We start from the raw sequence: 14,753 nt of genomic DNA on the forward strand, positions 1-14,753 counted from the left end.
GTCTGGAACAGGATTCGTAATGAATGTGATAAAGAAAAGAACGTAGCTACTAGAACACTTTACTTTTATATCGTCCTATGGTATACAGCATTCTTGATGATACAAGTGAGACTATCTTGAGATACATGCAATGGTACAAATGGCGCCTTGCTAGGTCGTAGCCATTAACTTAGCTGAAGGCTATTCTAACTGTCTCTCGGCAAATGAGAGAAAGGCTTCGTCAGTGTAGTCGCTAGCAACGTCGTCGTACAACTGGGGCGAGTGCTAGTCCGTCTCTCTAGACCTGCCGTGTGGTGGCGCTCGGTCTACGATCACACAGTGGCGACACGCGGGTCCGACATCTACTAATGGACCGCGGCCGATTTAAAGCTACCACCTAGCAAGTGTGGTGTCTGGCGGTGACACCACACATAATATACATGGTACATTCGTGAAATGGTCGTACGGTAAAGTCCCCACATCATCACTACCTTGGAGATGCTGTGTCCCATCCCTCGTGCGCTGATTATAACACCATGTTCAAACTCACTTAAATCTTGATAACCTGCCATTGTAGCAACAGTAACCAATCTAACAACTTCACCAGATACTTATGTTATGCAGGCGTTGCCGACCGCAGCGCTGTGTTCTGTCTGTTTACACATCTCTGTGTTTGAATACTCTTGCCATAACAGTTTCTTTGGAACGTCGGTGTATTTGTGACAGAAAGCTTCTTTGTATACTGCGTTTGGAGTAAGACAAGAACGAAAAGCTTGTTGGCTTCACTAACGCAGGAGAGACAATGTGGTATCTGTGCAAACATGCTAAGAACTTCAGCAGTTTTCTCTATGAGTGAAAGTTTCTAAGGTGCGAGATAATGCGTGACACTCGGTATCAGAGTTTCGTCATGTCTTGCTTTCGGAAGGAGTTTCCAAACAGCAGGCTAAGGCCTGACGTTTGAGAGGCGCAGGAAGTCTTGCCTCTCGATCTTCATTGGACTCTTGAGTCTGCATATGCCCAGACTTTTAGCCATTCTGGTGTACTCAAAAGGGCTTGACCATTTTCTAGACGTTTTTAACCCTTAACTCACGACGTATGGTCTCTCATACCGTGCGAAAATTTTCGAACTCGCTCCTCAAGGCCAGTTGTGGTGGAATGCTTCTATACTCCCCCTACCCTCCTTAAATTGCTAAGCCTACAATGTTTTTCTGTCGGCTGCGTTATCGCCTTCCGTGTTTATTGTTGATACCTGTTATTGATAGGTGTTGGAGTCTCCTAGACCACGCTTCGTGAACTACGTACCTGTTTTCTTCAGTACGGTACCGTATAACACGAATGTGTCATTTTAACTTTCTCGAGTTTGGTGAAATTTTTATTCGATCTATGGAGGAAGGTGTCCGTGATATAGATCAAGAAATGAAAGAAAAAGTTGAAGATCTTACATCAGCCAGTGACGACAGTTCTGCTATCGAACAAGAGGTTCATTCAAAGGAAGAACCAGGAAAGTGGTGATGGGGATCTGTCTCTTTCTTCAATGAAATACTTAAAGCGTCTGTTAAAACCGAGATAAGAAAAATTTAGTTCCCAGCAATTCATGTAAATCTGACAGAGTTTCTTTTTGTAGCTATCGGTTGGAACCTTTATGTGCAAATTTAAACCCTGGAATTTAATTCTATAAGGAAATTTGTATGCTACAGATATTTTTTAATTTTTCAGAATGTAAAATTGTGTACTCTGTCCATTTATGTGTATTATTTAAAATAAACACACAAAATTATGTGTTATTGTGTGATAAATAGTAAAATGCTGCAGGTTTTGCTTAGTGCAATCAAATAAACTAGAAGAATTTAAACAACACTTAATTAATTGTGGAAATAAATGTTATATAGCATAAATTAAAAATTTCGTATGATTTTCGCCTTAAATCTCGGTTTAAACATAGGTGTCCCAGAGACTCCACCTCGGGTTATACGTTACAGAAAAGTCACCTCGTACGTTAAGGGTTATTCGTAAACAAAACGACGTCAAAATGCAATGAGCAGCCAACCAAATCACAAAGAAAATTTAACCAATTATAGTGGCTGGCACGAAAATAGGACTTCAAGGTGATCTCGCCGTCTTATAGCACTGCCAATTTTTTATAGTGATAACTTCAAATGTTAGTAAAAATTCAAAAAAAGATATTGTGAAATACTATTTTTAGTCTAGAATATGATGGAGTACTTTCCAAATGAAAATTCTCTCTAGCTGCTAGGAAAAAAAAAAGAAGTGAAAAGTAACGTTACAAGAAGTTTTGGAAGAAAACAATTTTTTTATGTAATTGGATTGAAAAAAATATGAACAGCCTAAAAGTTTATAGATGCATATGCTGCGTCTTTCATTTCGGAAACATAAAAGTATTTTGAGATAAAAAATAAAATACTATAAGAGGTGCGTAACTGTGCCGACTGCGTAGCGAAAAATTTCGCTGTTTGATTTTAGTTCTGTAGGACTGCGATGGAAGTTGTTAAGAAAACTACAAAATTATTTTTGGTAACATTTTAGATATAATTATTTTATCGTATCACGTACAGAGGCAAATTACCTCCGCGATATTCCGTGCGCAGTAGCGCGTGAGTCGTTGTACACCGTCGCCAAGACTTTTGTTCGGACGGCTCGCTTTAATATGACAGAGAATATTCCCTACTTCCCGAAAATATTTTACTGGCTGCTAATACATACCCTTCGTCATTGCATCCATCACTCAAAACGCCAATATACGCTAAGCAGAAGTAATTGTAGTTATTTTGAAGCCAATATTTTAACTGAAGTCGAGAAAAATATTTGTTCGAAAGGTTTTGTGAATCGCAAGGTTTATCTAAATTTGCTATGAGCCTGTTATTCTCAGCACGCAGTACTTGCTTCGTACACAAAAACCTCGTTCTTTCTACTGCAATGTCCCTGTCTTATGTTACAAATTTCGTCCATCATTACAGTTTCAGAATTAAAAACCAAGTGGGCGGAGAAGGCAGTGTATTGAAGTAACTGGCCAGAATAACCAATTTTATCATGGACATTACCCTGTATTTCTGTAGCCATCGGGTACTACGTCATACTAAAGTAATACAATTCTACGTCCTAGCTTTTTGTAAAAGTCGTTAAATATCATAGATTTCTATGCTCTTCTCGGGGAATGAGAATAGGTGCTGGGACTGTTCTGATGTTACTGCACAATCGATACAGAAGCACTACAACGTTTTGTCATTTTATGAACTGCATTACCCTTATTACGAAACAGCCAGTAAATCCTTCTTTGATAAAAAGGAGTTAAATTTCGAATGTACAAGTAAACTGAATGCAGTAAGATTATATCCGAATGTAAAGACATTCGATACTGGTTTTTAGGAAAAACTGTTGTTAATTAATGCAGAATTGACAATCTTATTTTAATTTACAGTTACCATCTAGTAAACTAATCGGCACCACTTGTGATAAATTTATCAGACGTCTACTGTAAAGGAAAAACATTCGCAGTACGTCCTCTATAACTGAAATGAATAGACAAACATTTAAATCAAGTCAGCCTTTTACATAGACGACACTTACCTACACTGAAAGATATTCTGGTTTCGTGTCTTCAGATTCACTGTCGCTTGTTTCAGCCAGGTGTATCATCACAGATTCCATGATGGTGAATGTTTAACGCACCTCTCCCGGTCCTGCTGAGTAACATTGTCGAGAGCTTCGTGTGTTAGCTTCTCGACATCAGCAAGTTTGAAAGTAGTATTTCTTTTCGCTACTTCTCGTTTTACTTGGGCCCAAGTCAATTCAGTTGGATTATAATGGCAGTGATACGGTGGTAGACGTACCACTTGGTGTCCCATTTCGTTTGCCAGTTGATCTAATTCGTAAGTCTTTTTGGCACCTACGATTCCTTCCTTAGACAGGAGTTCGCCTTCGTTACATAGACTGAAAATGAAACATTCTTTCTCTTTAACCACTCCATAATATCTGCCTAGCGCCAGTTTGAATGTGGCAGCTTTTCTGTCTTAATGGAGTGGTATCTGCCGTTATCCATCACTGTAACTGACTCTTCGTCCAGCGCAGACAACAGTCGAATAAACCAATTCTTAAAAATTTCTCCATTCATTTCTGGATGATAATCGGATTCGCAAGAACTTTTCCCACCACGAAAAACAAGTATGAAGCTTGAGATTAATGAACCAGCGTGGGCGATGATTAATCGGCCACCTCTACCAGTAGGCACTTTCAAACCACCATTTCCTTTAGAGGCGTGCCATATATAATTGTGGTTCTGTGAAACCCAGGTTTCACCCAAGTACACTACAGGCCTGGTGTCTTCAGCACGCAAGAAGTGCATTGTATTAAGAATTTGCTTCCGTCATTACATTTCTTGAATTGGAAACCATGGGAGTAGAGAAGACGAACGGAGGTCTCTGAGCCCGAGTAATTAATTTTTTCACGGAGGTCAGCCTGTATTTTTTTAGCATTTGGATGCTCTCCTCTGTCGTAATATACAAGTACAGTTCTAAGCACGAGCTCCTTGTTAAAATCATTAAAGTCGGTCGATTTATGTTCACGTTCATAGCTCTTTCTTGGAGAATCGAAACACTCATTCATGTTTGGAGATTCTGCCAGTGACACAGATTTGCTAATACGGCCTACAGTTGACTTGGAGACACCACACGCTTTATCAATAAGTTTATGAGTTTGCGCAAAATTTGAGTTATTCCTCGCTTCTTCATTGTTGGCCAGATCAGTAAAAAACTTGAGTACATTAGATATGATAATTTTCGATTGTTTATGAATGTCTTTCTGCCCTTTATGCACACCGACCAGAGGAGTACTACAAGTAGGCTATTGCTCCTACCTTGCTGTTGACCACCGAACACACGTCAAAGCACCTTTCTAAAGACAGTGAGACACTGATATCAGACGTGAACACTCGATGTAGCACGGGAACACTGAGCTTTCAGCAGCTGCTCTGACCGACCGCACCGCTAACAGTACCTACATGGCAAAAAAGCCGAGAGGTTGGCGAATCACAGCCCACAGCCTGCAGCCCCTGCTGGTGGCAGGCAGCGGCCGTGACCTTCAGGACTCTACTTTCGTGCCCGCCACTATAGTTTTTCCTAGTGTAGAATATCAATAAAATCGCTCGAAAGAAGCAATGCACTCTCGTTAAGTTTAATTCACAAAGCAACAACAGTAATTCCTTACATCATAGCCAAGTAAATTCAATGTTAGTTTGCAATCGTAAAAATGAGGCTGCAGAGCTTAATTCTATCACTGATGTAAACTTCCGAAACTACTTCTGTCACTGATGTAAAATACTGTTGCAGGAGAAGAAACAAATATAGATGAAACTTATCGAAGAAACAAAGCAATATTATTACATTATAATGCACAAAGTGAAATCGGTAATTCTGCATATTTTAGTAAAATTAGTTAGCTGTTACTTTGTATTCGTGAAGATAAGATGGCAGTGTTTAGTTTTGTCACTGATGTAAACTCCCGAAAATACAACTGTCACTGTGTTAAAAAAAGTTAACAGTGTCATCTACTGATTATTTGGTGTGCTACGAAACTAACAGGGTCATCCGTTGTTTCTTATCCACATTACGTCATGATGATCACGTCATGAGATAATCATCATAACTACCAATCTGAGCTGACGAATTTAGATAAAAATTTAAATTATGATTTATTTTTGCCCGTGATCCGATCTTAATGAAATGAAACTACAATCAAGTTATCTGCGAAAATCCAATGAAGATTAGTCTGGTATTTTTTTAGATTAACGTGTCCAGACAGCCAGACACAGTGGTTTGAGATAAAAATTTACACCACGATATCTGTAAAATTTAAAATTTTCCTGACGAATCAACTGTTCAAAAAGATTTCGGGCTTTGTACCTACATCTACATCTACATCTATACTCCGCGAGCCACCTTACGGTGTGTGGCGGAGGGTACTTATTGTACCACTATCACATTTTGATGGAAGCTACACTCAAGATAACTGTGAAAACCCTATGAAAATTCATCTTGCGGTTTTGGAGATTAGTCTCTTGAAGCCAACAAGCAGCCAAGACAGTATTAGAATTTTACTATTAGTATAGTTCATTTTACAGAAGTAGCTTGAGCTATCATATTTTAGAAGCAAGCTACCATCACCTACTTATGATAGTTCGTATAATATTCCTCTCATTTACGCAAAAGTTATATTTCACATTGTTTTAATAGTTACTCGTGCCTGTTGTAATCTGTTGTGCCTATAGGTGTTAACTGCTGTGTTTACTAAATGCTTGTTAATGCTTTATTAGTTAGTATTGGCATTACCAATTAAAACATTTGGAAAGTGAGATGTTTCTCCACCTTTTCTAGTAATACTTGAATTCAAAATGTATTTTATTAAATTTACATTGAGGCGGAACCATCTGAATGATGTGTCGTGATTTGAAATCTGAAGTTAATATGGATTAAATCTGAAATACAAAATGTTTATCACTGATTTTATTGGGCTGTGATAAATAAATGCATTCATTTGAGTTTGTCAAATATTGCTTGTTAAAAATGTATGAATATACACTTTTCACTTGTAAAATAAAATCAGTTTATGTTTTCTGGGTGACTGTTTGTTTTTTGTGGTCTGGCACACAGCCATTCCCAGCTCCTCGCCAGCTGTCGTTATCAACGAGTCAATGGAAAGGCACTCATTTAAGTTTGAACGTTTCAGAAGACAGAATTTATTGTTTCGACCTTGCTCCTCTCACCTTCACTAAATTAAAAAGCTGGTTGCTTACGCAAGATGGATGATGATCGTGATGATATCGCTCATTGTTGATACACAGAAACATACGTCGCCTACTCGTACAAAATAGCAACAGTTCTCTTCGCACACTGGTGTTCTACAGTATCAGTCGAAAGTTTCCCATTAGCTTATAGTGTACCTTCACTATCGCTGTCAGCCAAAGAGTTTGCAATCAGTGACATCAATCTGTCACGTGGGATGCTCGCCAAAGTTGCTTGGAGGTATGCCGGTTCGAATCCAGGTGTCGGATGAAATTTTCTCTGGCAGTATTTGGTCGGTAGGAGGAGGAGAGGTGGTGGCATAAGGTTCCTCTTGGCCAGACTCCGCCAAGGTCCTTGTATGAAATTCCAAAGCCCTCTGTAGTGTCCAATTAAGTGCGGCATTTGACACTGTTGAAGACGTCGGATGTGGATATTAAGCTCGGTGGCCCACTTGTTGCAATTTGAGAGGAGTAGGCTCTGTGCCGCCACCGGGTTTTACCCTCCCCCTTTCTCACCATCGTCATACAACGCAAACATAACACTAAACCATACACACATCTATTACTCTCAGCTACACTCTATAAAAACACACGAAAATATTTTTTCTTTTTTTGTAAGTCATGTGTCTTCTGACTGGTTTGATGCAACCCCCACGAATTCGTCTCCTCTGCCAAACTTTTCATTTCAGAGATGCACTTGCACCCTACTTCTTACATTATCTGTACTCCAATCTCGACATTCTTCTACATTTTTTACCCTCTACAGCTCCCTGAAGTCTTAACAGATGTTCCACCTTCCTGTTCCTTCTTCTTGTCCATGTTTTCCACATGTTTCTTGCCTCAACCACCCTGTGAAGAACCACCTCGACCTTTACTTTATCAAGCCACTTTATTTTCAACATTTCTTGTAACTCCACTTCTCGAATGCTTCGATTCTCTCATATTCTGATTTTCCCATAGTTCACAATGATGTGCTCCAAACGTACACTTGACAGCAAAAAAGGTGGGTCACTGCCGAATACAACCAACATAACGTAGCTGTGTTGCAGGTCCTCTAAACACCAAAATCCCGTGGGGTACAGTCGTTTGACTACACACAATGGGTACCAAAAGAGACTACTAGAGACCAAAGGTCTTTGTAACAGTCAGTCTAAGCGTCAACTAATATGTCATACAAAACATATTAGAAAACACGTTCTTAGAGATGAGACACCCCATAACACTCATAAACTAACCTTAATGACAACAAGTGATATTCCAAAAGTTCTGAGAAAACAGATTATTTTACATATATCGGACAGTAATCCATAGTCAAAATTAAATACTTGAGACAATATGTGGAGTTACAAAGCTGTACGGCAATTAGAAAAAAGTTTTTCGCTCTCAAAATGTTTTCCATCCACGTGCTGAACGTCGCTCAACGGCGAGTGGCTCTGGAAAGTGGATATTGGTCGAACCAGTAAAAAAAACGCGATTAACAGCAACAAGCATTCTACTGAAATCTCAACATTAACAGCGAATCACCAGTATTATCATTGTTCCGTAAAACATCAACAGCTACGTGTACACAAATTTGAACTTTAAATGACATGACCAACGTCGTCGTTCCGGACCTGCATTCAAACCCAGCACCTATAACCATTGCTAACTAAGCTAAGCTTTGTTTGTGCCTTATTGAGACCCAATCAGAGGGCATAAAGAGACGTGAAGTACAGACGTTTGCACCAGTATCAGTTATCAATTCAGGACCTGAAAATAAACGACGAAAATGTTTGTACTGAACTGGGAATCTTGTCATAACAGTTACCTTCTTGGGAACTACCCCCAACGACGTTTAATATGGTGTCATTCACAAGGAACAAAGTATGCTCATCTTGAAATGCCATCATCTAAAGCTTGTGACAGGGATGCGATCCCAGCACCTAATCGGATTGTTAACGAAGTACGTAAAATCAGAAGTTAAATATCAAATATTTTCACCAATAGCGAAATGTTGGAACCTTAAATGACGATAGAATTGTTTTTGCCTGACTGGGATTCGAACCCAGCATCTAGCGCCGTCGTTTTCTAGCCAGGAACAGACGATAAATAGCTATTGTTGGTTCACCAGTAGTGAGATGTGCGCATACTTAGCTAGACATCAGACGGCGAAAAGTTCTGTGCTGAAAGGAATTCAAACCCCGCACACGTGGTCACGAAGACACTTTAACTATCAAGTTCTTTTCCAATAATAGCTAGGAGTGGCATGTTTGAACTTTCAATGATGTGATGGAAAATACTCTGCTGGCTAGAAGTTGAATCCACAACATATCGTCGTTGGTGATCACAACGAACACAACGTCTAACCCAAATCCGTTTTCGCCAGTACGATGGAGAGGAATGTTTGATCTTGAAAAGATGTAAGGAAAAGTCTGATCTTGTAATGTTGTGATAAAAAGCTCATCATGTGGCTGTGAGTTGAAACGAACACGTTACAGCTGACAACGCACGAAGAGAAGTTGAAAAAGCAACTATTTTTCACTTGTAGTTCGGAGTGCACATGCTAGGGCTAGAAATGAAATAATGAATATTTTGTGGTGATCAGGATTCAAAACCACACAGGTGCCTTTCGAGGAGGCCTACAAGAGTTTGCAGTCTTGGGGAACACAGTGAAATCGAATTCGAATCCCAGTCCAGCACCACAATTTTCAACGTCTCGGTTTCAAATAAAGTAAGAGCCTTGTGAACTTACATGGCCATTGGTTCATTAAATGAAATACGTTTTCTAGTTTACGACGGCTTGTTGGTGACAGAGTCTCCGCCTCTCGGAGTTTCTCAATCTGTCACAGCTCAAACGAATGCCGCTCTGCCGCGGTGGTCTAGCGGTTCTGGCGCTGCAGTCCGGAGCCGCGGGACTGCTACGGTCGCGGGTTCGAATCCCGCCTCGGGCATGGGTGTGTGTGATGTCCTTAGGTTAGTTAGGTTTAAGTAGTTCTAAGTTCTAGGGGACTTATGACCTAAGATGTTGAGTCCCATAGTGCTCAGAGCCATTTGAACCAATGCCGCTCTGCCCCAGTCGGCAGCGAAGGGATGTTATCTTTACTGCGGATATTGAACTACGGAGCTTACTGGCGTTCTGCACTTGGCGTTACTACCGGTGAAGGAGAGTTACTTGTGTGTGTTAAAAACCTACACCTGACGTGAGGTGTGAACCTACACGTTTTACACATTAATACAAGATTAATCCACCAGACCACAGAACCCCCTGCCAAGCACATAATTATGAATTGCAGAGTATTCATTTAGATGTTGCTGCAGATGTCAAGGGACGGGTAACAGGAAGGAGGGCGGGATCTGGGAATGGATAGAAGTGCAAAATATAAGCGTGAAATGCTTGCAAAGTATTGCGTACTTATATGTGTGCCACAGTTCGTTTTATCTTGGGACCGAGAGATAAAGAAGGACTGTTTTCAGAACGAAGAACGGGTTATAGGGAAGGGGAGATCAAAGAATACGGTTTCATAGGTGTTGAGAGAAATGATAGAGAGTAAATACAGCAGCAATTAAAAGAGAAAATGTAGTGTCAATGGAAACCGCTAGGTTTGTTTATAAAGTTTTGGGGGAATGGAACGCAAGGGCACTTGCGGCGATAGTGTCAGAGAGAGAGAGAGAGGGTAAGAGAGAATAGAGGAGATATTAACAACGAGTAAACATAATATGAAATCGTTCGCGTATTGTGTGGAGGACGGTGGGTGTATTCATGGATGGAGCGGAAGAGAGAGATGTATTTGAAATAACAAAAACTACTGTGACAGAGTCCATCTACGCTGATTAGTTTGTAAGTATCTAGACAGGGTATAAATGAAATCAAAATAGAATATTTAACAAACTGTATATTGAAAAGAAACCCACTTGAATTAAAAAGGCAACTCAAAGGAAAACTAACCCATATTCTATCTTTTCTGCTGCCACGCGATCTTGCACTAGCTCCCAATGAGAAAAAATGACGAAAAAGAAGACATAACAAAACATTTTAGGGACTCTAATATTTTATCCAGAATCCTTCATTATTTTGTACTTCTATCATGCGTCTTGACATCGAATGTACAAACCGTCGGACGTAACAGCCTGAAGAAGCAACTTCCTCCCAGGCTTCCAGGACGCAGTCCCAAAGAGCGTCCGCAGTAGTTGGTTGGTTTCGTGGCCAGTTCTCTGTTAATGTTCTGGCGACCTCAGCCCACATGTTTTCCATGGGGTTCATATCAGCCGCCCGTGGCGGCCAGTCCATGACGTTGAAGCCAATCATGGAGAGCCGCTGCTGAACAAATGCAGACTTGTGAATGGGGGAATGGTCCTCTTCAAATGTGACGTCCCCTTCTGCGTACAGCATTCGCACTGACGGAAGCATCACATTTCCCAATATGTGGGAATACTGAACGCTGTCCAGAGTTCCTTCTATCCTTTGAAGAATTCCCGCCCCTCTCGCAGAAATCCAACCCCAGCAGGTAACAGATAGCCGACCACTTCTTCTCGTCGTGGTTACATATTCGCGTGGATGGCGATTCCCTTGCGGCCTGTAAACGATTCGTGGACCGTCGTTACTGGTGGAAAACACCTTCTCATCAGTGAAAATGACGTTGACCCAGGACGCCCTCAGATGGAGCTCCGCAAATGCTAGCCGGTATAAAACGCTGTCTTCGCTGAGCTCTTGTTTCACGGCGGGTCGTCATGCCTGCAGTCCAGCGTCCCTCAGCCTTCGGCTAATCGTGTCACTGGAGCCGGGGAAGTTGGTCTCCCGCCGCAACTGCTTCGCGTTCAGAAAGGGATTTTCTCTGCTCCTAGACACTAGGTCCCTGTCTTCCTGCCGTGAGCTCACTCTCTTTCTGCCTGAGCCAGGAGCCCTGTTGGTGGTGCCTCTTTCAAGGCAGTGAAACGTACCCTTAGAAAAATTGTAAATGACTGTGCTTAAACTGACACACAATATTTTTAGCGCAACGCAATCTGACTTTCAATAATCCCTACAAAAGAATGGCCCTGACTAACATTAACCTATACCTATCACAAATCACTTACCTCACAAAAATATTTGTTACTCGAGCTAGTGCAATACAGCGAGCGCCACTACTGCCAGCTAAATAAAAGATTCAAACTATGGAAGGCACTAACTACTCATGGCATAGTTAGCAAATGAAAGATTTTAATAGAGAACAAACAATGTATTTACCTTAATAGTGTTCAAAAGTCATTATATATATATATATATATATATATATATATATATATATATATATATATCAGTTCATGACATCCAGTCTTACAAATTTACTGTCTCTGATGGACACACGTCCAGATCATCCGCTCTCAAAACTCCGCCATCTCTCTCCCCACATCCACCACTGCTGGCGGCTCACCTCCAACTGCGCAACGCTACGCGCTGTTAACATCCAGCTGCCCAACACTACAATAGCAAACAACAATGTAAACCAGCCACAGACTGCACACAGCACAGCCAGTGATTTTCATACAGAGCGCTACGTGGCGTTACCAATAAAAAAACCTAAACAGCCTACTTACAGCAGTTCCTCCACCATCTCGTTGCAGTGGTGTGTGGTACGCCATACCGTCTGCCAGCTTCTCTGGTGGAACATCCTCCTTCTTCAATGAGAGCGACGACTCTATCTCGAATAGATCTCTCCCAGTGAGCCATTACGGCAGACAGCCTGATGAGTATTTCTGCTTCTCTCTTATACTGATGCGCCGGCCGGTGTGGCCGTGCGGTTAAAGGCGCTTCAGTCTCGAACCGTGTGACCGCTGCGGTCGCAGGTTCGAATCCTGCCTCGGGCATGGATGTGTGTGATGTCTTTAGGTTAGTTAGGTTTAATTAGTTCTAAGTTCTAGGCGACTGATGACCTCAGCAGTTAAGTCGCATAGTGCTCAGAGCCATTTCAACCATATACTGATGCCCGGAGAGGAGGTAAACATATTTACGTCAAACGGAGCGGCATAGGCGGAGGCATGCGGCGCAGCCGTGCTGGCTCGTCCCAGGCTGTTGGCTCACCAACGCCACCGCCAGCTCGCTCACTTCCGCCTCGCCTCGGCCAGCCTGGCTAGCCCGTAGCTCGCGAGCCGCGGCTAGTACAGACCCGGGCCGCAAGGCCACGATCACCTCTTGAAGGATAAAAAGCTACACTTAGCCTACCCAAGTCTGTAGTATAACCTAACGCAGCTACAGCTATTATGCTATAACATGTGCAGGCACACCTACAGTTGACGATTAATTCAAATATTTGACGAACAATACGTTCAGACATACATTCATTTTAAACATAGGTACCACAAAATATTTCACCTAGCTAGCAAAAGCATGCCTCAGGAAACTAATCTGCATTAGATGGAGCCTTAAAAAACGTGTATTCAACCACGACAACTAAGCGGAATGTAAAAGTAAACAGGTTTGGCGGCAGGTTCTCCAAATAATAGTATATACGTAGTACATAATGCACGTTTTGTGCACTTATAACATGTGCTCAGTGTCTCTGAAACAATACGTGCTGCACGACGGAAATTACTTTCTGCTGAGGCACTTCATTTACATCTCAATGATATACAACTAGTAGAGGACATTGCTCTTTACGGCAGTCAATACACTTGTAAATTAACACCATGATATCGCAGATATTAGGTAACACGTTACTAGGGTGAGGAGTGTATTCGCTATTACTAACTGAAATGTATTGCAGCACTCAATTAGTCTTTCTGCTCACATTCATACTACCAAGCCCTTATTCTGCTGTAACCTTTTGTTCTTGACCTTCCCCTACAACCATATTCCAATCTGCCGTGATCAATAGATTTTCGTCTACGTTTGCATACTGAATTACCCGCTGAATATGCTCATATACTTTCAGTATCTCTTTGTCTTACGGTTGGGACGTTGGTATGTATAACTATTGTTGCGGTGTTGTTTCCTCTTGTTCTGATGAGAACTGTTAGCAGTAAGTAACTTTCTGCCCTTCCTTCGCAGTCATAACGAATTCTGCTTCCATTCCAACATATTCTGCTGCTGTTGATATTACCCTTGGGAGACCCCTGCAGGAAGTCGGAATGAGGGATTAGTCCAGAATCTTTTGCCAATGGGGAGATCGTCACGACACATTTTCAATTACTGGCTACATGTCCTGTGGATACACGTCATATTTCTTTAATTCATTGGTTTCCATTGCCCTCTGCGTCCTCATGCCACTGATCATTGTTGATTCTTCCGCCTTTTGGGCTGTTTCCAAGGACAAGAGAGTACCCTGAACTTCCGTCCGCTCCTCGGCCCACTTTGACAAGACCCTTGGCAGAAGGAGGGTGATTTCTTATGCCAGAAGTGTTCGGCCGCCAGTTCTAATGTCTTTTATTCAAAATTTAAGGAGCGAGACCTAGGACGTTTTGATTGCTAATCACAGACGCTACCACTGGACTGAAGACATACCTCTCACAGTTCTGAGGGAAGGAGTCCTATGAGTGCGGCAGAAGAAAACCCTTTCTCGGCCGATACTACCATTTGGGGTCTACCGCTCAACAATGCCATATGACTTTTATTTAGTTTTATCTTTTACATTAGCTGAAAGTGTTGAAACAGCTTCTGTGTTGCCGGTATTATCAATAATCCTTCATTTTATCGCCGTGGTAAAGGTAATGACTATACTTAGACGCACTCACTACTGTATGAACACCTCACAACCACTAACTAACATTACAGACAGCATACACAGTACACAGTCCTGTGAAATCTCATGGATGGTGCTCCAGATCTAGTAGTCGCCTAGTATGAAGCCCGCTTGTGCTGCGATTCTCGACTTTTAAATGTTCTGACGCAAATGACTTCAGTGACTGGGACCTGTTCTGTCAGCACTCACATACCATCAGATGGTTTGCCTCCCGCCACACATAGTCACTTCAGTGGGACCTTCTGACACGTCTGAGCTAAATAAACGTGCTGAACACCATAGGATAC

The sequence above is a fragment of the Schistocerca nitens genome, chromosome 1 (genome assembly GCF_023898315.1).
Source record: "Schistocerca nitens isolate TAMUIC-IGC-003100 chromosome 1, iqSchNite1.1, whole genome shotgun sequence".
NCBI classification, from domain to species: domain Eukaryota; kingdom Metazoa; phylum Arthropoda; class Insecta; order Orthoptera; family Acrididae; genus Schistocerca; species Schistocerca nitens.